This window comes from Talpa occidentalis, unplaced genomic scaffold (genome assembly GCF_014898055.3).
Source record: "Talpa occidentalis isolate TD23 unplaced genomic scaffold, MPIMG_talOcc4v2.1 talOcc4.4, whole genome shotgun sequence".
Lineage (NCBI taxonomy): Eukaryota > Metazoa > Chordata > Mammalia > Eulipotyphla > Talpidae > Talpa > Talpa occidentalis.
In genome coordinates this window covers 35,369,784-35,395,694 of record NW_023604295.1, presented here as the reverse complement: position 1 = coordinate 35,395,694, position 25,911 = coordinate 35,369,784, and the positions used below count along the sequence as shown (strand labels likewise).

General features: G+C 39.9%; 1 long non-coding RNA gene across 2 annotated transcripts in view; it reads left to right on the top strand.

Moving 5' to 3' along the window:
- Window positions 1-360: 360 nt before the first annotated feature.
- LOC119256790 (uncharacterized) overlaps window positions 361-25,911 on the top strand; it is a 28,546-nt gene continuing 2,995 nt past the window's right edge. The window contains exons 1-2 of one of the 2 annotated variants that reach the window (XR_008553832.1): window positions 361-691; window positions 8,435-8,549. This is a non-coding gene — a long non-coding RNA (uncharacterized LOC119256790). The remainder of the gene's footprint in view (window positions 692-8,434; window positions 8,550-25,911) is intronic. The other variant, XR_008553833.1, reaches the window with a different exon arrangement.

The following is a 25,911-nucleotide window of genomic DNA, read 5'->3' as shown; positions in this document are numbered from 1 at the left end:
GCGCACCATGTGGGACCCTCCTCCTCAGGTGGCCAGGGAGCAGCTGGGGAATGAACCGGAGCTGCAGAGGCTGCGGGCCACTTCGCAACCCAGCGCTCAACCGCTGCACCACCGGGGAGGCCCTGTACCATGATATTTCATCAACCCATTCTGTAGTCATTGTCTGTGATGGATCTCCATGAGCAGTTTGGAGATCTGTGAGGAGAGGAACCACATCTTCATTTGTCCTTGTAGTAGTCCATGAAATGCTTAACCCTTCAACATGTCTCTGTATCACAGTGACCTCAGTCACAAAGGTTGTCACTGATGTCGTCTGAGCCAATAGAGACAGAGTAAGAAAAAAGTTGCTTCTGCCTGAAACTACCCTGAGGAGTGAGTGACAAATATGAGAGCCTTTCAAGACCAGGTCTTAAATACAACACAGATATTTCTCTCTTATTGGTCATATAACTCAAGGACAGCAGTATTGTAATGAGAGCTACATTAAATTCTTAAAATGGTGACTGCTAAACTAGACACTAAATTTGACAAGATAGTTAGACACAAAAACTTGATACAATATCAATCTAAGACAATGTTGATCCATTTTTACTCCACCTCAGTGAGAATGTTAACACCTGGAATTAACCTGTTCTACAAGATGCTGTGAAGATTTAAATGAATCAGAGCGCTCCACCCAGAGAGAGAGAAGGTAAGAGATAGAATAATGGAGATAGTTCTCATTAAATAATGAGCACCAAAAGACAAGAATGGGGAAAAGAAATCAATTCTGACTCAAGAATTACCTTTGAATTCATTTTAACAGGATTAAAAAAAAAAAAAAACAGTACAGGATGCTAAAGAATAAAACTAAAAGGAAAAAATTTTCTCAACTTGTTAAAGGTAGTTAGATAAAAGGATGAGAAACAATAATATCCGTAACAAAGTCCCCCCTTTTAGTATTTTAGTAAGAAAACAAAACAAACAAAAAACATATTTGTATCTATGAAAACATAATTATACATGTACATCGTGCATAAGTGAAGCTGGAATATTAGACAGTAAGGAAAATTGTCCACATGTGACCTGTTACAACTACTGTGAAAGCAAGGAGCAACATCAACCAGAAGAGACAATAAATGCCCTGAGAAAATTAAAACTCTACCTGAGATAATCACATTTCCTCAACTCTGTAAATGTGTTTCTCACACCCACCCAGCATACTGGGGAAGAATAATGTTTGCTTTTGATCAGCCTTTCTATAAATTTATGACTTTAATCACAAAGCAATCAGGAGTAAGATTATAAATCAGGAAACAATCAATCAAAACAGTGATTACTAAATGTGATCAGTAACACCATTTTCCTTTGTTAAGTGTGCACACATGTTGTAATAGAGCCTCTCAATTTCTTTATCTGTGAAAATATGCATGTTAATGCCTGCCCTGTTTCATCCACATGATTTTTGTGAAGATCAAGTGAAATATTTGTCAATGTACTTCGTAAACTATGGAATACCTTGATCTTCCCACCTTTTGAAAAGACACCCAGAGCTTTTAGAAAAGACTGATTCCTATCTTGATGAAATCAAAATCACTGGTAAGGGGCCTCCCTGGTGGCACAAGGAGTTAAGCACAGCAATGTGAAACTATCTGCAGCCTGTGCAGCAAGAGTTCTATCCTCAGCTGGCTGGCCTGGGAAAAACCCACATGGCGCAGCAGACCTCTCCTGTCTTGCCCGCTGTTCCCCTCAGCAGTATTATTTCATTCAGTCTGCCTGTTCGATTCCCCACTCTGTCTCTGGTGAATCCTTTCACCCCACCCCCAACCCGCACCTCTGGCCTGTACCCCAGTTCTTGTATGCATAAATTAAAAAATCTTAAAAAAAAATATCACTGGTAAGATGAAGAGGCTAACAGTTAGGAAATGCAATCTGTTTAGACCAGGATTTTGCCAATACTTCATAGACAGCAAGAGTTCAGCTTCACCCAGAGAACCAGATAGAAACTGATGAGAATTCACTGCCGCCCAAGGCACCTGTACACACATTTCCTATGTAGAGCTGGGCTGCTGGATGGTCCCTTCAGAACTTAAAAACAGTGAATGAACATCTGTGGTTTATATAATGAGTCCTATTTGTGAGTGGAGAAATTCAAGTGAATGAAGACATTTGACTACTCAATAGAACTCTTTTGAGAATAAGTGTCACCAAAAGTAGGTTAGAGCATTGGTGCAGAGTATCACTGATTGGTGGTATGTATGTGAACTTCATAGCATTCGAAGAGATCATTGAAATGTTTGACATTTCTCTAAAACACGTTTCTTGCTATCTATGAGGGAAGTTCTATCTTCCCTTCTTAATGAGCTGGGCCAATCTATAATAACCAGTTCTATTCCTAGTTAATATTATTCATTACTTCTTCTCTGGTATCCCAAGAAAAATAGTCAATTCCGGGCTCCAAATACCATTAATCTTTGATTGTGAAACTCCATAATTCTTGCAACAACACTTAAACAGTGCATAAACCTATAAGAAGATGCTACAGAGAGTACCTGCAACCTACTTTCCTATTAGGAGTGACCGAATATAAAATCTTCAACTTAGAAGGAAACTTACATACATGTGAGTTCAACATCACATCCGCTATAGACGACTCTAAGATAGTTACTTTGGCTAACTAATAATGTTACCTAACTATAAATTAGGGTTGATGATAAAGAAATGGAATTAACCAGTCCATCATCGGAAGCTATGTTAGAATATTTGAATATATGAAATATGGAGAGAGATCACTGTAAATAAGGAAGGGGTATCTCTAACTATTTACTTATCTTCCAGACACAAATCCAACCTCACTCCTTTTTAAAATGACATTTCTATATTTGTATTTTTGTAAAAGCTAAACTACCGAAATGTAGTTTAGATTGAATATTCTGTAGCTTTAAGAAACACATCCATGGTATATTATATTATATTATAAATTATAATATAAGACATAGCACTATACTATTTTTTATAAAAATAAAATATGGATACATGTATGAATGTATGAAAGAAAATCTACAAAGGTATTCACCAAAATGTCAACGTTTTTCTCTAGATAGTGAGATTATAATTTTTGTGCTTAATTATATTTTCTAATTTTCTGAAATGAAAGTATTATAACAAGGATAAAATGAGAAAAAAATGTTATTTCTAGTCAAGACATTTGAAAAGTTAAAAGGTGTTTTTTAAACACATTTTCATCACAGATTTCCCATTCTCCAATTCCCACCATTAAGAAAAAAATATATTCTGTCTCATAGAGAAAACAAATCAAAATCTGGCTTTTCAAAATTCTGCAAAAATTAAAGTCAGAAGACTGAAGTTTATATCCAAGTAGATCCTATTTCCTGTATGTGGAAAGTTCGGTTATTGAGCAATGACTTTTATCTGCCCACTGATATGCAAAGCTATGGCCAGGAAATAAAATCAAAAGAAGCTTTGAGAAATGGAGAGAGATAGTGTCTCTTGGGCAAGTTTTATTATAAAAAGTTACAGAGCTGCTATATAGGTCAAGAAGTTACAAACTTGTTATGTAAATTATATACTGGGCGGTGGGGGAGGGGGCGGGGGAAGGAGCCAAGAATATTTGTCTTAGAGAGATGAATCAAATGTACTGCCAATGAAAATAAAGTCCTTAGTTACAGATGGCTGGACAGAGTAATTTGACAGAAGTTCTAGTATTCCCAGTAAAAGTAGTAGCTAGTGGAGTTTGAGAAGGAAGAGGTGGCAGTGATCTTATTTTATTTTCATATGGAGAAAAGTGATTTTAATGAACTCAAATAACATTCAGTTGAACACTCTTTAGTAATTGGTATTAATTAATGTCTATGTAAAGAAACTGAACTCCATTCAAAAAGTGATAATTAGCACAACTCTGCCAGGAAGACCATGGAACTGGGGATACAGTGTAGGAAAGTCTAGTCTATTCTCTTAAGGAACATATCAACATGGAAAGACCATAAGCCAAACAGACAATTAGAACACAAGGCATTGAAACAGTTATACAATCAGGGATATGGCAGCATTGCGACCGAGTGACCTTATTTTAAACAGTAGCCTGGAGGAGGGATAGTGAGGGGTGCTTGTTGAGGGGGGTTATTCCACACCAACCTGGTTTTGACATGGGTCAGATTTCAAAACATTGGTCTAAAACAAACCAGAGTAAAAGTCTTTCCTTCCTTCAGCATTTTGTCGAAGGAGTTACAAGTGACACATAACCCACATTTCTATGAGAAAAGATCAAGGGAAAATACCTGGGTAAGAAAATGCTTATCCCAAAGCATAGCCTTAGACCTTGTTCATGCTTGCTAACTTTCCAGTGTACCTTCTGATATCAGTACTTCTCTCTGAAATACATCTTTCTTTCTTTTTTATTTTTTAAGATTTATTTATTTATGCATACAAGAGCTGGGGTACAGGCCAGAGGTGTGGGGGGTGAGAGGATTCACCAGAGATAGAGTGGGGAGCAGAAAAGGTGGATCTACTGAAATACTCTGCTGAGGGAAGCAGCCCGTGAGTCAGGAGAGGTCTGCTGCGCCATGTGGGTTGCTCCTTGGGTGGTCAGGGGATCAAACTCGTGCTGCAGTGGCTGCAGACAGCTTCATAGGTTGTGTCTTAACCCCTTGTGCCACCAGGGAGGCCCTGAAATACATCTTTCTTAATAGAGATGATGTTACTTATATATGGCATTGAACACGATGTTGTTCTTTTTCTTCTTTTTTTTGCTTTTATCTTTTGACTTTTACAAAACTTTAATTCTTGTTTGTTTTCAGTTGTTAAGTTTCAATCCTGTTTGGGAGCTCAGCCAATCAGTAGGAGTAGCTAAGCCACACAATTTAGCTTCCTCTGTCAGAGCCTGAAATATGTCTTTACTTTTGATTTAAACACAACTTTGTGTGTGATGCATCAAGATCACTCACCTATAACTCAAAGGCACAAATGTTTGGATAATTAATTAGGTCAACCTTTCCACAAGATAATGGACAAGAAGCAGGAAAGACACAAATTGATTCATTTCATGTAATCAATTCCTGTATCAGGAAATAGTCTGACATTGTAGAGAAAGCTTTAGGCTTCGATCCAGCCTCCACCACTTACTAGCGCCTGAGGTTAGGCAGCAATTTAAAAATCCTTAGCTTCAGTTTTCACAAATGTGAAGTGGATATAATTAGAGGAGTTAATGGATCTAAAGACCTAGCAAAATACCTAGTGAAATAGAGTAGGGTTTCAAAACATAGTTTTAAAAGTTTGGGAGAAAGGAAGTTTAGAAGGATCTAAGAATCTACTAATATATGTCAAGGAACTCGAAATATTGGATGCAGACTTTATGATAAATAGTGGTGTAAACCTTGGAGAAGCCAGGAAATCCAGGTTCAGGTTAAGTCATTTTTTCTCTTTTATTTTAGGAGGTTGTTGAACTACTTGATTCCCCAGTTTCCTGACAGTTCTATTAGCCTAAGGTTCCACAAGTTCCCATTTTAAATCAAGATGGAGGACTAGGGCCTCCCCGGTGGCACAGCGGATCGAACACTGTGCTGTGAAGCTGTCCGCAGCCTCTGCAGTGCGGGTTCGATCCCAGCCAGGCTGGCAAGAATCCCACATGGTGTGCAGATCTCTCCTGTCACGGCTGCTGCTCCCCTCAGCAGTGTATTTCTGTCATCTGCCTGCTCTGCTCCCTGCTCTGTCTCTGGTGAATCCTCTCACCCTCCCGCACCTCTGGCCCGTACCCCAGCTCTTGTATAAAAATAAATAAATTAAAAAAATAAATAAAGATGGAGAACTAAGGGCTCTTTACAAAGTAGTTCAGATACCAAAAGCACAACTGGAATATAATTATTTTTACCACCTTTATTGTAATATAACCACAACTTTCTAGTTCTTGGTTATATTTATAGAACATTGCATCTTTGAGAACATCAGAGAGAAAAATTCCAGAAGTTACTAGTTTGCTTTTGTTTTTGTTTTAATTCAACAAGTAAGAATATTGAATGTGGGCCTCCCTGGTGGCGCAGGTGGTTGAGCGCCTCGCTGTGAAGCTGTCCGCAGCCTCTGCAGCACTGGTTCGATACGTGCCAGCTGGCGAGGGTCCCACATGGTGCGGCAGACCTCTCCTGTCTTGCCCACTGCTCCCCTCAGCAATGTATTTCGTCAGTCTGCCTGTTCTGTTCCCCTCTCTGGCTCTGGTGAATCCTCTCACCCTCCCATGCATCTGGTCTGTACGCCTGTTCTTGTATAAAATAAATAAATAAATCTTAAAAAAAAAAAAAGAATATTGAATGGTTGGAACTTCCTGTCTGGTCTGATGAGAGTGGCCCTCCAGAGAAGACTGACCTTTCTAGAGCTTCATCTATAAGACTTGAAATTCTCCACCCCATCCCTACCACCATGACATTGTAGATTGCACCTTCTTCTCCAATCTCTGAAATGACCTATGATTAGTTTCCATTTAGAGATCCTCTTATTTGGAATAAAGGATTTTATCCTTGTCAATTGAATACACAACTATAATTCAAAAATGAATTAAAACTAGATATTCTTGTCTGGAGTTTAGAATTAAGTACACAGGATGATGACTTAAGCATTAATCCTAAATTAAAGAGATTGAACATTAGAGGAAATTATTGTATCACACTATTTGTATGGACTCATAGTAGAATATAATACAACCCTTAGAAATCATATTTTTAAAGTAATTAAATAATAAATAAAAATTCACAGAAAAATGTAAGTGAAAAATCAGGGTTGTAAGTTACACATACTCTCAGGTTTTGTCTTAAAAACCTCAAGAACAGGGCCTCCCAGGTAGCACAAGTGTTAAGCATAGCACTGTGAAGCTATCCGAAACCTCTGCAGCATAAGTTTGATCCCCGGCAGCCAGGGAGCCACCCACATGGCACAGCAGACCTCTCCTGTCTTGCCCAAAGCTCCCCTCAGCAGTGGTTTTCTGTCAGCTTGCCTGTTCTGTTCCCCACTCTGTCTCTGGTGAATCTTCTCACCCCCCGTACCTCTGGCCTGTACCCCAGTTTTTGTATGCATTAATAAATAAATCTTTAAAAAAAAAACCTCAAGATCATCTAAATAAGGAAGCAAAATATTGTAAATTAACAAATTGAAGTGCTAAAAGTAGTTTATTTCTGGGAAAGAGGTTATAAAAGATATCATAGAATAATTATGTAAGTAAATATTAATGACATGAAAAGTTATATTATTATGAAGCAGAAATACAGATTGTGAAATCTTTCATTTTTAATAATCATCCCCTCATGCACTGGAAGCACCAAAATGTTATGAATGATTATCTCTGCATGACTGAATTATGGATGATTTGACTCTCTTTTTAAATTTTATATTATCTTTTTGTATTGGGGGAAAAAAAGGAAAAATAATGTTTCAGGGAACTGTGCCAAATAACTATAAGTCATTTTCAGGGCTATGGATACAAAAGGAATTTTCTTAAATATAATAATAAAAACATATACTGTGACCCAGAAGCTGGCAAGTAAAGCGACAATCGACCAAGAAATCTCATCAAGGTAATGGTGACAAAGGAGCCTGGAAGGGCTCCATCCTGGTCAAAGATTAGGAAACCTGCAGGATATTGTAATACAATACAGGGTATTATAATATTGTAATAAACAATACGCAGGATATTGTTTCTAAAGTCCACCTAATGGTAATATTGGGTCCACCTCAGCCTTACCTCCCTAAGGAGGATTTCCCTCCTCACCAAAACTCACTCAAGACAGATGAGCCTAATAAGTGTTTATGATGTATACCACGTGGGATATAGCACAAGGACAAGGGAGCAGGAGGAACCTGGAGGCAATCAGCCTGGCATCATCAATCCCGGGATGTATGTCCTTGAGGGCAGTGGTATGGAGAAATGCTGGCAAGCTGGCAGTGACAATAACAATGACAATGTGTGCCAAGAACGACTGTGTTGCTAGATGTTCTTTTGTAAGGATAATTGTTTATGATTATTTGGGCCCATTTAATTTTGCTTATTATGTTGTAGGCCTTAACATGTTGATGAAGATACCGATATTGACAATAGCAGCAATGCTCATTAAGCACTCACTGTGTACCAAACATAACTGCATTAGTTCATTTCAAAGTCATCAAAGCTTTATGGTTTAGGTATTATAATTATCTTCATTTTACACATTAGGACTCAAACTCAGAAAGGTTAAGAAATTTGCCCAGGCTCACACAGTAAATGATAAAGCTCTAAAATGATCAAAGTTCTTTCAGATCCCAAGTTCCTGTTTCCTACCACTGAGTTACACTTAGTTCATAATTGCTTAGTTTGTAATTGTCTGCAACAGCAGTTGTAGTTCCCTTGCACAGGCATCCATATCCACTTAGCTCATGCCCTAATGTTACTTATTCATGTAATTTTCTTTTCACGCAGCTTATGGAATGACTATTCCCTGAAGAGCCTTGTGGGTAAAACGTTTCATAAGCCTTCATTTTTCTCCTCAGTACCAATTCCTAGAAGTGGCAATGCTGGATCAAAGAATTTGTAGGTATATGTGGCCAAATTGCCCTTCCCAGAAAAGCTGTGCTCATTTAAATTTGTAGAATACACTAAGCTTTACCTGAAGGTCAAGACAAGGTTTTATATTTTTTTTTAAAAAATTGTAATTAATGATTTAAAAAATGTGAGTCATATGTATATATTTTGGACTGCTTTTCTTAGTTGTGAGATTGAAAGATCTTAATTTATAAACTATATTAATAAGTATGCAAATATTTATGATGCCAACAGCTGTCTATGCTGAAACTGATACTACTGAGGGATACAGGCATGTAATGACAGCATAAAAATTTCAAAATGGACACATCAATTATAAAAGCTTATGTGTCCCTGACTACAGAGCAAAACAAACCACACCAGTCAGTTTCCAAAGTTGTAGGTTTGACTTGCCTAATTGATTAATTCTACATGTGAAAATATCTGCAACTTGGTTATGCAACTTTTTTCCTGTGTTACAAGATTAACTTCCCTAGTACCACACCACATTGTACAAAAGAGTACTTCATTTAATTTATTAACTCACGCATGGATGGGGGAGGGACTCGGCTGTGCCAAGCACTGTGCTTGGGGAAAGAGAAAGATGGAAAGTGGAAAAGGAGTTCAATTTCTGCCCTCGAGGAGAACACTCTCTGTGAAATAATCAGATCTGCAAGTGGATAATTTCAAGATGGAAATTAGAAAAGGCTGGAAAAGGCATAGATAGTAATCTCTGCAAAGTAGAATAAGAATATTTTAGGGGACACTTCAGAGTCATGCTGAGCTAATACATATGAATCTAGGAGCTCTTCCAAAAGGAAAATACTAGACAGACAGACCCAAAATGGTTTGCTACTGAAAGAAAGGGTTATATTTTATTCTAGAGATTGCTTTTGGTGCAGTTACCAATAAGGAGAGGACAGCCACCACTGGGGACTAAGAAATAGTGTGCAGAGCTTTTTATTCTGGATGTGCATTGTCCAGAGTTGGGTCAAACAATCTGGGATTCAATATATCCCTTTGCATAGAGTAGGAAAGTCCTAACAGGGAAGCAGGCAGGGTGGAAGACCCAGCATGTATGGTGGGAGCCCCATATAAACAGAAAGAACTTTAACAGTGATTGACCCTCCAGTGGATGACCCTAAGAAATCATCAGTATTGATATAGATATAGACATAGATGTTGCTATATTATAGATAACAATAATTAGACACAAATCCACCACTAAAGGAAGAAAGAGAGATAAGAATCAGTCTAAGATGACAGGCATAAGAAACTACATTCCCACCCTGCAATCATGCAGATGGTTCAGCCTGGGCCCTGTGTTGATCACACATACTGGAAAACTCCAAATATGGCACATTTTCAATGTTGCCAACAGAGATCTAGTTCCCCTCCCAGAATCACAAGCATCTACATCTTATATCCTAGATAGGGTACTATGCACCTGCATGCAGTTCAGGAGATATCACTGGGAACTGTGAGTTTCCTGGGGCTAATGCAAGGTCTTTAAGTAGTGATGAAGAGAAGGTGTCATAGAACTTTATAGAGAGTTCAAAAGCTATGAGTGATTTCCAAAATCATCCTTTGGCATTAGGCAGTGAAGAGAACAGTAAACTCGACTTTGAGAAGCCAGGTTTACATCCCATCAGCTATAAACTTGCTATGTGATTTGGGGCAGATGATTATAACCTTGAAATTCTTGTCTTCCCATGAAAAAAAAATGTAATCACCCTTACTCTGCTTCCCAGAGTTGTTGAAAAGATAAAAAATACTCTATATGTATCAATCAAGTTACAATGTGCACAAAAGTACATTTCTGTTAACTTTCTTCCCTCTTAAGGAAAAAAAATTCTCTTTCCCTCAATCTAGTGTCCATTTTCTCAGATAAAGGATTTTTCTCAGTGTCCTTTATAAATAATCTTTCCTCCAGTTCCCCTTCTTCCTTTCTCTCCTGAACCAACTCCAGTCATACTGTATATATTTGGTCCTCAAATGTCATGTCTCCCTTCAGCAGCATCAGTGCCCCCTGACCGCTCTCTCTTCCTTGGAAGGCGTCTTCACTTGGATCCCACTCAACTGTGTGTGCCCTCGACTCCTGCTACTTTCACGGTTCCCATGGAGCCAAACAGGAACAGAAGACAGTAGGAGTCAGTGCTCTGCTCCCCAGAAGAGTATTAGGGGAGGGGGTACTAGCTATAGAAAACATAAATGAAAAATGCTTTTGCTATCCTCATGTGCTAGGAATTCTAAACAATTTCACAACTGAAATACGCCTCTCTGCTGGTGTGGGGCCACTCCCATGCCCCCTTTTGCTTTGATGTACTACGGACTGGATCCTCCTTACTTCCTCAAAACCTCACAGGACCCCAAAGTCAGTCCTTACATTTCTCTTCTCTGTCTATCCAAATTCTTTTGAGCTTATTTAATTTCATTTCTGTAAATATCACGCATATATTGATGACTCCCACTCTTTTTCTTAAGCTCACATATCCTCACTGAAGCCCAGATTCTCACATTAACTCACTACTTTACATCTCCTATTTAACTTGTCCAAAAGTAAGTTTCCAATGTTCCTCAAACACCTTTTCCTATCCTGGTCTTCTCTGTGACAGGTGAAGTCCACTCCTTTCTCTCAGTTTCTCAACAAAATCCTTGAAGTCATGCTTGCCTCCTTCCTATCCCATTATCCCTCATTCAATCAACCAACCACGCTTGCCATCACCTCCACGACCACCCACTTGACCAAGCTTCCCCATCGCTCATCTGAATTCTAGTAATAACTCCTTTTTTTGCCTGTCCTCTCATTACCACACCCTCACCTATATTCAACACAAAGAAGGAGGGAGCCCTTTGAAATATAAGTCAGACGTTGACACTCCTTAGTCCAGAATATCCAAAAGGCTCCCCTTTGACTCAGAGTGAAAGTGAAAGACCTTACTATGTCTTACAGGGCTCTGCATTATCTCTGTCCCACTCTGCTCCATTGTCACAATGCTATCTTCACTTTGAGAGACTTGATATTTGTATTGAACAGATGTTCAATAAATAGTTTTAAATAAATGGATCTGTTCAAACACCTCACTTTACTTTGTGCCACATCACCTACCTTCCTAACTCCCTTGAAGCACAGACATTTGAGATATAGGTATAATTTTGAACCAAACTCATGTACAACCATGTGTATGGAAACATGAAAGAGCGGGTTAGTTACACAAATACTTTAGGGCATATGTGTAAACATCGTCCTGGTGACTGGTGACCAGGACACAAGCAAGACCAGAACATTCCCCTTAAACCACCAAGAATTCTGAAACTCAATGTAGAGCACTCACATACTTGTGCAATTCATCAACAGTGTTTGTTATGGAAGAGTCAGGGCCAGGACATCTAAGAACCTTCTATAATTATTCCTTAGGGAATGACTATTTCCTGGACCAAAAGATAAAGCTTAGCAACAATAATCCTGTACATCCCACAAGTTAAGGACTTGCAACATCGCTTTTCTATCTTTCAGATAACTCAGAGAAATAGACTTTCTTAAAATATATTAAAGTCAATCATAGCCATATGTTTTCAAACTATTCCTTATGAGTTGCTCTGTGCAATTTTTAACTATTTTACCCATCTTTCTAATTCCTCTGTATTAACATCTTGCCTTTCTCACTAAGCATATGATAGAATCCACTGAGTTGAGAAGAATGATACTGTTCATTGAGCTTAGAAGTGCTCAATTCTTTTTTTTTAATCTGTGAATTCTGCTGAAAAACATAAATCAGAGAGATGTGCTTTCATTGTCAAATAATGGACCTGAATAGCTATGAGCTTGGACTAAATGTCTGGTTAATATTTGCAATGCTCTTCAAATCTACCACACTGTGCCTGATCTGAAATCCTGAGCCTGGAACTCAGCACGCATGATGGGGTACAGACCCAAACTTCCAGCCTCATTCCCCCAAGCAGTCCCCCAACCCTATCTAACGCCACAGTGAATGCTCTCAGTCCATCAAGAATTCTTCAGACAGTTCTGATTTATGAGTTTTCTTAAATTCTTGTTTCCAGGAACTCTATTCACTTCTATCTATCCAAGCCTGGAGCAAATACCACTTTTTCTTTACAACCATCCCTGGTGGCCACCTACCTAGTTGCTATAAGCCTGCCCCTCAGCGAAAGCAACTACATATTCTTCCTTCTACTTATAAGACCCCTCATATTTTATACTTTTTTGTAGTTATTTGTATTGTACACATCTTTTTTCTATTTTGCTATTTTATTCCATTTTGTTTATTACTGCAGTACAAATAACCATATCTGCATACTGAATTCACTATGATTCCCTGGATTAAATGAACTCATAGACTGAAATTTATCATTAGATATTACATTTTTGAGTAAAAAAAAGATGAAGTATTCTGACAATTTCTGAATGGAGCAACACCTCTTTAGAAGATAAAGATACCACCACCACTTACCCATTTCCCCACTATACACCTAAGGAGAACTCCAAAATTTTCTTGCAAGAAATATTCCTCAGGGACCAAGTTAATAAGGAAAGAGAATTCCATGGAAAAGTCCCCATTCTACATGATGTGATGACTGGATTTCCACTGGATGCTAAGAAGAGGTCAAAGTGCTCTAAAACTTAATTGAAAAAGGAATTTGTGTCTTAATTGAAATTTAATTGAAAGGAATTTTTAATTGAAAGGGATCTTAAGGTTAGTTATATACAATCCCCAAAATGACACAAATAACTCTTCTCTTTAGGGAAACCTGCCCTAAAGAGCTTCTCCTGAGCGGGGAGAAGACCTGTGCTTGACTTTGAGCTCCATGAATCACTGACTCTGTGGCCCTCACAGCCATCACGTCATCTTTCTGAGCCTTTCTGTCTCCATTTTGAATAAAGAAATTAAGTGATATCTTCAAGACCCTTACAACCAGAAAGATATTAGGAATATACAGAAGTCTGCCACAGATAGTGTAACATTGTACATTGTGGTGGGCCCACGGGGATGAATATTAATATGCTATAACAAATTCAAACATACACACACACACACACACACAAGTACACACAGAGGAAATATTTCCTTACCCAACTAAGAATGATACAACCTTTTGAGCATGAAGGAAAAAAAGATAGCTAAAATTAGCATCTTACAAAATAAACCACATAATCACTGAGGATGAGATTTTCTTAAAACTATAGAACAATGAGATATAATGATAGCTGTCATACGAGAGGAAATTGGGGGAGTCATTTTGAAAGGATTTGGGAGTGTTTTCCCCCCTACTGAGATTTGCTTGTCCACATTCCACAGTAAGACAGAAAAGCTAAAATATGTCCTCAGGGCCTCTGTGATCTGTGCCACATAACACTGCTGCTGACATTAGGGGAGTGCCGGTTTAGTCCCACATGAAAGCCTATCACAAGAGAGCCAGAACAAGTTTAAGGTTCCTATAGTCATCACCCCTTTTTACATATTCTCATTTATTCTCCAAAAACATTTGATAGTGTCTGTATATCATTATAAAATCTCTCAGGTGAATTCAAAATATCCCCCCTGACCTGCCCACAAGGAAACAACACCTTCTGCTGCCATTTGACAATTCAGATAGTCCTTTCACTTTTCTCGGCTGTCTGAAATGAGGTGTAACTTGCAGGGTTGTACAGAGGAGGAAGAATGGAGGAATCAAATCTAATCTTGACCTTAGCTTGCTGATCAGAGTTGAACAAATCACTTCAATTCACCAAACCTCAGTTCACTAAACCACAGAATGAAGAAAATTATACCTATCCTACCATTCTGACAGGGCCGTTAAGATCAAAATCAATATATAGAAAAGCATATCAACTGATTTTATGGAATGAAGAATGCTATTCTACAAACCTCCTCAACCCTGGGCAGTAAGAAAGAATGGAGGACTATCAGAGGGGCCTGGAAAACCATGAGCCTAAACAGAACTGCAGGCGAGTGTAGAGGCGATCAGATACCTAGCAAAAGATAAGAGCAATCAGCTCAAGAGACAAACACATCTCTGCAGAACTGATGACAAGCCACTTGGTCTTACCTGATGAGGCTGTGGCCAGTCCCCAAAGTTCTTCTGTTTCTTCTTGGACCAATGGAGCCAGACCACAGAAAATGGCCAGTAAAGGTGAGGTTGGCTCCAATAAGGCCAATCAGGAAGGTATCCTTGGGCTGTCACCCTGTTCCATCTGAGTGTCACCTCACGGTGTGGACTGAGCGTTGTGCTCAATTTGAAACAAAGGGTCAAATGAAAATCCTAAGAATGTTTACAGGGTGGAACTCACTGCACCAGAGACAGGGATCTGGCTTTGTGGGTGGAGCATTTCTTGTTCTACAATGACACATCTCTCCCCTCCTTTCCTTCAAGAGTCCTGGATTTTTCCATCAACTTCCTCTTTGAATTGTTCTGATCAAGTGGCAGGAGTGGCCTGTGCCCATTCTTACATGGAAGCTGCATGTCCCTAATCAGTAAGAAACTTACTCTTAAAGACTACATTCCTTCCTATTAGGAATCATCTGTTATGATGACTTCATTCATTGAATATTTGTGATTTTGACCACCATTGCCATTTTGGTACAGAAGTATAGAGGACAGGTAGAGCAGCATAACTCCATAAGAAAAGACACAGATGTGTGTGGAATCTCTAGTCAATTCCTATTAAAGTATCTGCCACAAGACATTGTTTTCCAGTTAAGTGTATATCTCTCTCACTTGACTGTGAGTCCTTGAGGTTGCTGACCTCATCTTACTCGCCCATGTTTCCTACAATGTCCATCATGTAGCCAACACTAAATAAATACATACAAAGTGAACAATCACTTAACACTTATTTAACAATCCTAAGCTTCCACTTGCTGACTTTGCGACCTATGGCAAGTCATATTTCCACCATTCTGAGCTGATATTTTTGATCATCTGTAAATTAGGGGCATCATTTCTCCTTCATAAGTGTGGCTAGAATTTGAAAGGAAGAATATGCAAATGAACCTACACAAAGACTTGACACTGCAACAATCACTAGAAGATATAACTGAAACATACCGTAATTTTTTTTTTTTTTTTTTTTTATAAATTTTATTGTTATATTCCCCATACAATTGCCGCCCCCCATTCTGACCCCAATCCCTCCCCTCCCGCCCCCGCCCCCCTAAAAGTGTCTCTGGTTCATAGTTTTTTGTTGATTTTGATTTTCACTTTCTTATAGTTTTTCATTTTCCTGGTCCCTTATTTAAGTTTTCTAGATTCCTGCTATGAGTGAGACCATCCGGTATTTTTCTTTTTCTTTTTGGCTTATTTCGCTGAGCATGATCCCTTCCAGCGCCATCCATGTTGCAGCAAATTGCATGTGTTTATCTTTTTTGAATGCTGAGTAATATTCCATGGTATATATGTACCACATCTTCTTGATCCAGTCATCTATTTTTGGGCATTTGGGTTGTTTCCAAAGCTTAGCTATTGTAAACAGTGCTGCTATAAACATAGGGGTGCAGGTGTTCTTTGGAATTGATGTTTCTGTGTCCTTTGGGTAAATACCTAGGAGTGGAATTGCTGGGTCATATGGAAGCTCTATGTTTAGTAGGTCCAGAAATCTCCACACAGCTTTCCACAGTGGTTGGACCAGTTTGCACTCCCACCAACAGTGCAGAAGAGTTCCTTTTTCTCCACACCCTCGCCAACATTTGTTGTTGCTAGTTTTTTTAATATGTGCCATTCTCACTGGTGTAAGATGGTATCTCATGGTAGTTTTGATTTGCATTTCCCTGATGACAAGTGATGTTGAACATTTTTTCATATGCCTGTTGGCCATTTGCATTTCCTCTTCAGAGAAGTTTCTTTTAAGCTCTTCTGCCCATTTTTTGACTGGATTATTTTCTTTGTTGTTGTTGAGTCTCATCAGCTCTTTGCAGATTTTTGTGATCAGTCCTTTATCATTAGTGTTGGGTGCAAAAATGTTCTCCCAGTTGGTGGGTTTCTCTTTTTTGTTATTGTCTTTTGCTGTGCAAAAGCTCTTTAATTTGATATAGTCCCAGCTGTTTATCTTTGCCTTCACTATCACTGCTTTGGGTGATGTGTCTGTAAAGATGTCTTTGATGTGCAAATCACGTAGTGTTTCGCCTATATTCCTTCTATATATTTTATGGTTTCAGGTCTTATGTCTAGTTCTTTAATCCATTTTGAGTTGATTTTTGTGTATGGTGTGAGGTGGTGGTCAAGCTTCATTCTTTTGCATGTAGCGACCCAGTTTTCCCAGCACCATTTATTGAACAAACTTTCTTTGCTCCAATGCATAGTCTTTGCTCCTTTGTCAAAGATTAGTTGACCATAAATCTGTGGGTTTATTTCTGGATTTTCTATTCGATTCCATTGGTCTGTATGTCTGTTCTTGTTCCAATACCATGCAGTTTTGATGATTATGGCTTTGTAGTATAGTTTGAAGTCTGGGAGTCTGATGCCTCCATTCCCTCTTTTTTTTTCAGGAGAGCTTTGGCTATTCGGGTTTTTGTGATTCCATATGAATTCATCAATAATTTTCTATTTCTTTGAAGAATGACATTGAAATTTTGATTGGAATAGCATTGAATCTGTATATTGCTTTTGGAAGGATGGCCATTTTAATAATGTTTATTCTTCCATCCATGAGCAGGGAATGTCTCTCCATTTCTTTGTGTCTTCTTCTATTTCTTTTAACAGTGTTTTATAGTTTTCTTTGTATAGGTCCTTTACCTCTTTTGTTAGATTTATTCCAAATATTTGATTTTTTTTGTTTCAATAACAAAAGGGATGGTCTTTTCGATTTCTTCTTCTTCAGATTTATTGTTTGTGTATAGGAAGGCTACTGACTTTTGCGTGTTGATTTTGTATCCTGCCACTTTACTGAACTGATTGATGAGTTGAATTAGCTTTTCTGTGGAGTTTTTGGGGTTCTCTATGTATAATATCATATCGTCTGCAAATAGTGATAGTTTGACTTCTTCTTTTCCTATTTGGATTCCTTGGATGTCTTTCTCTTGTCTTATTGCCCTGGCTAGGACTTCCAGTATTATATTGAAAAGCAATGGTGAGAGTGGACATCCTTGTCTTGTTCCAGATCTTAATGGAATTGCTTTCAGCTTTTCACCATTGAGAATGATACTGGCTGTTGGCTTGTCATAGATGGCCTTTATGATGTTGAGGTATGTTCCTTGTATCCCAAGAACTTCAAGGGCTTTTATCATGAATGGGTGTTGCACTTTGTCGAAAGCTTTCTCAGCATCTATTGATATTATCATATGGTTTTTATATTTCTTTTTGTTGATGTGTTGGATAACGTTGATTGATTTTCGGATGTTAAACCATCCTTGTGCCCCTGGAATGAATCCAACTTGGTCGTGGTGAATTATCTTATGGATACATTGTTGGATTCTGATAGCTAAAATTTTATTGAGGATTTTTGCATCAGTGTTCATTAGGGAGATTGGCCTGTAGTTTCCTTTTTGTGTTGTCCTTGTTCGGTTTTGGTATTAGTGTAATGTTGGCTTCATAGAACGTGTTTGGTATTGTCCCTTCCTTCTCAATTTTTTGGAAGAGTTTGTGAAGGATAGGCACTAATTCGTCTCTGAATGTTTGGTAGAATTCATTTGTAAATCCATCAGGTCCTGGGCTTTTGTTTTTGGGGAGGTTTTTGATTACCATTTCAATTTCGCTAATTGTAATTGGTCTGTTTAGGTGTTCTATTTCTTCTTTATCTAGCTTTGGGTGATTGTAGAGTTGTAGGAATTTGTCCATCTCCTCTAGATTGTTAAACTTGTTTCCATATAACTGTTCATAGTAGTTACTGATTATTCTTTTGATTTCTGCTGTGTCCGTTGTGATTTCTCCTCTTTCATTGATGATCCTGTTTATTTGTGCTTTCTCCCTTTTTCCTTTGTGAGCCTGGCTAGGGGTTGTCTATTTTATTGATTTTTTCAAAGAACCAGCTCTTGGTTTCATTGATCTTTTGGATTGTTTTTTTAGTTTCAATTTCATTTATTTCTGCTTTGGTTTTTATTATTTCTTTTCTTCTACTGGTTTTGGGGTTCTTGTTGTTCTTTTTCTAGATCTTTGAGCTTCGAGATTAGGTTGTTTCTTTGCGTTCTTTCTTGTTTCTTGATGTGAGCTTCTATTGCTATATATTTCCTCTTATTACTGCTTTTGCTGCATCCCATACATTTAGGATATTGGTGTCCTCCTTGTCGTTCAATTCAAAAAATTTTTAATTTCTTCTTTGATCTCCTCATTAGTCCAATGGTCTTCCAGTAGTGTGGTTTTTAATCTCCATGAGGTAGGAAAGTTCCTTGCCTTCTTTTTATGGTTTATTTCTAGTTTGATGCCTTCATGGTCAGAAAAGATGGTTGATATGATTTCAATCTTGGTGTATCTGTTGATGTTTGTCTTGTGCCCCAGTATGTGATCGATCCTGGAGAATGATCCGTGTGCGCTTGAGAAAAATGTGTACTCCGTTTTTTTGGGGTTTAGTGTTCTATAGATGTCTGTTAAGCCCAATTGCTCTAGGTCTTTATTTAGAGCTTTGGTTTCTTTACTTATTTTTTGTCTTGTTGATCTATCCATTGTTGATAGTGGTGTGTTGAAGTCTCCCACTACGTATGTGTTTTCTCTGATGTCTGTTTTCAGAGAGGACAACAGTTGTCTGATATATTTTGGTGCTCCTTCGTTTGGTGAGTATATGTTAATGAGTGTTATTTCTTCTTGAAGTATTGTCCCCTTGATCATAATGTAGTGACCATTGGGGTCTCTTTTTATCTTTTTGAGTTTGAAATCTGTTTTATCTGATATAAGTATAGCTGTTCCTGCTTTCTTTTTTGGTCCATTTGCTTGTAGGATTGTTTTCCATCCTTTAACTTTGAGCCTATTTTTATCTTTTGTAGCTAAATGTGTTTCCTGGAGACAGCAAAAGGTTGGGTTTTGTTTCTTAATCCAGGCTGCAACTCTGTGTCTTTTTATTGAAGAGTTTAGTCCATTTACATTTAGAGTTAATATTGATATGTTAACATCTGTATTTGCCATTGTGTTTGTCTTTCCTTTGATTTTATTTATTTATTCTTTTAATAACTTTTTTTTTTTTTGGCCTTCTTTCATTGTTATTCGTCGCTCTGAGGTTCTGGCTTTAGAACTCCTTGTAGTATTTTTTGGAGTGGGGGTTTAGTTGCAATGAAATTCCGGAGTTTCTGTTTGTCTGGGAAGGTCCATATTCTTTCTTCAAAGAGGAAGGAGAGCTTTGCGGGATAGAGTATTCTTGGTTGGCATCTGTTTTCTTGGAGTCTGTTGACTATGTCCCTCCACTCTCTCCTTGCCCGTAGTGTTTCTTCGGAGAAGTCTGATGTCAGCCTGATTGGTTTTCCTTTGAATGTTATCTGTTTCTTCCCTCTTGCCAGCTTCATTATTTTTTCCTTGTCCTGGATTCTTGGGAGCTTTACTATTATGTGTCTTGCTGTATTTTTCCTTTCGTCGTGGAAGTTTGGTGTTCTTCTTGCTTCTTGTATATCAATTTTCAGCTCCTTCTTCACATTTGGGAAGTTCTCTTCAATTATCTCTTTGAATATTTTCTCTGTTCCTACATCTCTCTCCTCTCCTTCTGGTATTCCTATAACTCTTATATTTCCTTTCCTCATGGAGTCCGATAGTTCCCGAAGTCTTTCTTCGTTCTTTTTCCTTCGTACTTCTCTTTCCTTCTCTGTTTTGGTTCTTTTTATTTCTGTGTCTTCAAGATTACTTATTCGTTCTTCCATTTCATCTATTCTGCTTTCATTGCTTTTCCCAGAATTCTTTAGTTCTTCCATTAATTCTTTGATCTCCTGCATTTCTTTTACTTCCCTCTTTAGGGACTCAATTTCTTTCTTCTGACCATTGTTTTCCCTCTCTAGGGACTCAATTGCATTCTTCTGATCGTTGATTATTTTTCCCTTATCATTGTTTTCCTTTATGACTTCTGTCAGTTTTTTAATCACGGCAATTTTAAATTCTCTTTCTGGAAGGCTCAGAAATTCTTCCAAGTTATTGTCGTTGCAATCTGGGGGCTGGCTTTCTTTTTGTGGTGTGCTTTTTCTCTGGAGAGTTGCTAGGTTGCGTGTGGTTCTTCTCCTCCCTACTGTCTGTTTTCTAATTTGCCGTATGCGTTGGGACACTGTGTTGTTGGGACTTGCCGGCATCTTGGGTGGGCTTCTCTGTTCCCCTCTGGTTCTTCCAGGAGTCATCTGTCAGTTTCAAGCAGCCTTTACTGGAGAAAGGTCCCTGTTCTAAAATGCCGATGTGGGGACACACTCCCCTGTGCGCCTGGTCTGCCCCGGCGGTGGGTTCCTGCTCCCCTCTGGGCTTGGACTGCAGGCCAGAGGGGGTCTGGCGTGGGCGAACTTCCCCCGCTCACCTCTGGCTCCTGAGGAAGCCTTCTGCAGGTAGTCTTTACTGAAGAAATGTCCCTGTTCTAAAATGGTGATGTGGGACACACTCCCTGCGCTTCTGGTCTCAGGCACACTACTCTGCGCGCCTGGTCTGCCCCGGCTGTGGGTGCTCGCTCTCCCTGTGGGCTCAGACTACTTGTTCAGAAGGGGCCCGGTGTGGGCTAACTCCCCAGCTGGCCACTAGCTCCTTCAGTAGCCTGTGCTGGGGTCAAGTCGCTAGGTGGCACCAGAGATCTCTCCTAGAGCCCTTGGGGAGCTGATTTTCCACCCCGTGGGACAGGGAGCAGAGCGGGGATGGTAGGGTACACCTCAACGGCTTTGGGGTGCTGTGTCTGCCTTGTGCCCCACCGTCGTGGGGAACCCACGCCCCTAATTTCCATACCGTAATTTTTTAAAAAAAGATTTATTTATTTATTTACACAAGCACTGGGCATAGTCAGAAGCACGGGAGGGTGAGAGAATTCACCAGAGCCAGAGAGGGGAACAGAACAGGCAGACTGATGAAATACACTGCTGAGTGGAACAGAGGGCGCAGCAGGAGAGGTCTGTGCGCCATGTGGGATGTTCGCTGTCAGCGGGGATCGAACCGGCGCTGCAGAGGCTGCAGGCAGCTTCGCAACCCAGCACTCAACCACTGCACCACCAGGGGAGGCCCGAAACATACTGGAATCTTAATGAATCAATTTTTATACCCAAGTAAGAGTTTTCTATTTGGAGAGTAAATGGAAAGTGCCAATTGTTCTGTCCATGTGTCTTTAGTGGGTCCACAGTGTCTAGGACATAATTGGTTTATGCTTTCATTCATCCAGTAATTAATTGAGCAACTATCTTGGCCATTCTCAGCTTTCTCAGAGGCGACAAGGAAAGAAAAATGAACTAGACACAGTCACTGGCCTAAGGCCTAAGATCGACTGTTGGAAGAAAGGAGAGGAAAGAAATGAAAGTGCTGTATATGTGTAATTGAATTTTCAATTTTCCATCCTGCATAGTCTATTCCTTTCAGCAAACTCTGGCCAAGTCAGAGACTGTATTTACTTGATGACTGGAGAAACTGGGGTGCCCTGAAGGACTAGCTTGGTTTGATTCCATGTTGTTACTTTTCTCATTAAAAATAAAAACAGGGGCCTTCCCTGGTGGCACAGCGGTTGAGCGCTGGGCTATGAAGCTGCCTCTGCAGCACTGGTTCAATCCCCGGCTGCTGGAGAGGGTCCCACATGGCGCGACAGACCTCTCCTGCCACACCCGCTGCTCCCCTCAGCAGTGTGTTTCGTCAGTCTGCCTGTTCTGTTCCCCTCTCTGGCTCTGGTGAATTCTCTCACCCTCCGGCGCTTCTGACTGTACCCAGTGCTTGTATAAATAAATAAATCTTTAAAAAAATTAAAATAAAAACAGACCTTGTATCAAAAGAACTGTTGTACACAGTTCAGGTATGCTGAGGTCCTGGAGAGAATCATGGGAAATAAGTTTCACACAGCCACCTTAACTCAGGCACCTAGAAGAGGTTTCAGTGAGTTCACTGTTTATATGTCTCCACAGTGTAGAGGATATATCAAGAACTATATTCATATCATATGAATATATATATATCAAGATATATTCAACAAATAGTTAAATGAGCAACTACCTTCACCATTATGAACTCTCAGAGTAGATAAGGAAAAATGAACTAGACATAGTCTCTGGCAGAAGGAAAATGAAATATGTAGACTGTGATGAGCACCACAGAAGGGGGACTTCAGAGAAAAGATTCACAGAGGGAGAAATCCAGAAAGCCTTCATAGAGGAGGAGAGTGTCTTGATCTGGGCTTTGAGTAGAGTTGGCACTTCAATAAATGCTGATGGTAGAAGTGGATATAAATGTTAATTGTCAGATGGACTGAGCCACAGTTACCTGCTGTAACTGGTTTAAGTCCTCCTTTATACAGACCCCAGGATGAAAAGAAAATTTCACATAGCTAGTATCTAGGTCATACCACTTATAAGCCACAAAACTGCAGGGCAATTAGGAGTAATTGTGAGACAAAATACTGTTCCCACTCAGCTCCAAGTGTCTTTATGATGGCTCAGGATGGGGGCAAAAAGGGAGGGAGGTGCCCAGAAATGCTGGATCCCAGCCTGGTCTCTGAAGATTGGAACAACCAAAGTATTGCTATTTGAAGTATGTTGCTTTAAAGGGCAAGAGACTGAAAAGACATAACAAGTTCACATGTTAACTATCTAATTATCACTAGGTTTCCAGTGTCCCCTGAACACTCCTCCCAGATCCTGCCCCCTTCCTGTCACGTTGTACCCATGCACCTGGTCATGCAAGGAGTAGAGAACAATACATCCAGGAGGGAAAGAAGCAGTAGAAATGATGTCATACTGAAATCCTGGGTTCTGGTCCCTCACCTGCCATTCCCTAACATCAGCAACAAGTAGCTAAGTCTTCCCCAGCCTCAGTGTCCCTTCTCTACAATGAGAATTGAAGTCTCCACTCACCTTCCTTGGTTGTTGAAGAAGAAAATGAGATTCTGAAAATGATGCAGACTTCATAGGTGTTAGCCACTGTGTGAATGTGAAGCACCCTTATGCTGGGTCATGGTGACACATGGCTTCATGCCATGTCAACCATCTCCTGCTATATCATAGGCTGTGTACAGGTCTCCTAGTGAATGCCAAGCTCAAGAGCTGAGGAGCAAAGCTTCTCAGATATTTTTTCCTAGATTGGCACTTAGAGATTATTTCACTCTGTATCTTGTCCCTTCACTTTCTATCCATGACAACCTTTACAATTCATTCTATTTCCTCCTGGATTTCAATTCTGCTATTACTGAGAGAGAATGCAGGTTGTTACTTATTTGAATTAGGAAACACTGCTTTATTAGACCTCCTGCCCTCCTGCCACTTTTCAGATGGGGCAGAGCAACACCCTGATGTTCCCACAGCTGGCCTTCTCCTTAGCTTTAGTCGGGCTGTTTTCTTGCATACATGTCTGGGGAGCACATTGGCAGGAGATAGCACAAGATAGTGTTGATCTTCACCAGGTCTGGACCTGAACCACCTCCACCCATCCCCTGTCCAGGCAGACCAGTGGATGGTGCAGAGAAGGATTGCTACCTGACAGGCATTAGCAAACAATACTATCTATCACAATCCCACATCCTATGTCCCCAGACATAGCCCCTCCCCAGAGTCTTTTGAGAAAGAGGAGCACAGTGATGACGAATAGATACCAACAGCAATTGATGGAGCAAACCAGCCTGCAGGCAGGTTATCAACTGAGAAAGTTAAGTGGCATGAATTCCTCCTCCTCCTGAGTTACAATAGCACAGAGCACGCACCACTAGAATCACTCTATTGTGCTTGGTTTTTCCCCTGATGCCTCTCTGCCCACTTTTTTTAAAAGTAGGGACTGTGTCTCAACTTTCCCTTTATGATCTAGTGCAGAGCAAAGCCAATGGAGAGGCACTCCAGAGATGCTCAATGGATGGACAGATGACCAAATGCAAGGATAGACAAACTGTTCTCTTTCCCCTCACAGCGCTATGGGGCCCTGCAGCTGGAGAGATGACAAGCAGGAGAAAAGAAGCAATAAGTTCCCCTGTGATTTTGACAGGGGACTAAATTCAGCCCAAAGCATCTTTTTTCATCTCTCTATTTACTCTGGACAATCTGTCCCTTATCAGATGAGCTCAAGGCTGGATGGAAATATGTGTATTTTATTTGAAAATATCTTCTTTTGCAGTTTTGTTTTGCTGCACAGACATTTGTCTGCTTTGCTGTATGTTGTGCATCAGATAGGACTCACACAAACTGCTTTGACTTTCTAAACTGTTTTGTTTTCTCTAGTCAATTATCATTTATCTCATTTCCCTTCCTGCATCTCACTCTGCTCTCCAAGTTCCAATTTAACCCACAATGAGAGAGAACAATTGCATTGTTGTTCAGCTTCATCAAGGTCTAAAAAGGATATGGAAGTTAGAAGACTTGAAATTTAGTCTCTAACCACCTCTAATAGGTGCTGTGCCCTTCAGCCAATCCCCTTTCCAATCTTGGCCAGCTTCTCCTTCACCAAGTTAGGTCTGCTCTTGACTGCCATAGAATCTAAGTGCAATAGCTAGAAACTGTCTGGGCACCAAGCTATGCTAACACTTGAGCCATTGTTCACATTTCAGCAGCTAGAGAGGAATTCTGGTTGTTTGGGGCTTTGGTTTGAGGTGGTAGTCTGGTGTCTATGGACCCAGCAAAGTCGCATCTCACTCTCCACCCAGATCCACAGCCCCCTCCCTGATTCAGCCCCACCCAGGGTGATATCTGGGTGTGCACTCCAAGCAGTTGCACAAGCCCCTGAGTACAGACAGATCTTCTGCTTGGTTTGTTTTGTTTTTCACCATCTTAAAATTCTTCCTATTTTTGAATGAAGAGCCCTGCCTTTTTATTTTGCACTGAGGCTTACAAAGTAGGCAGACAGCCCTGCCCCCATTTTTACACCTCTTCTCCTGCACAGCAAACCAGAACTAAAAGGCATTAATGGAAAAAAATGGTGCACCTTGGACAATCATGAAAAGCAGAGCAAAGGGCCCCCACCATGGCAGGCCATGCCATGGAATGACCTTCCTTACACATAGAAAATCAAAGAAAGGACAAGGTGGAAAAAAAGGAAACTTGCCACAGGCTCTAGCCTTATCAACCTTTCCCTTCTTGCATGGAACAGGGTGCCTGACTCATGCTGGGCATGACTCACCATCCTGCTAAGCACATGGGACTCCACCCTGCTCACTGAGCTCAGGAGGAAACATGGGCTGCCTTGGAATAGATGGAGAAACCATCTAGTCACCTCCCCACACCACACTGCAGGCTGGCATCCAAGAGTAGACCTGAGGCAGCCATCAGCTTCTATCAGTGGAACAAATCACTTCAGATTAGAGAATG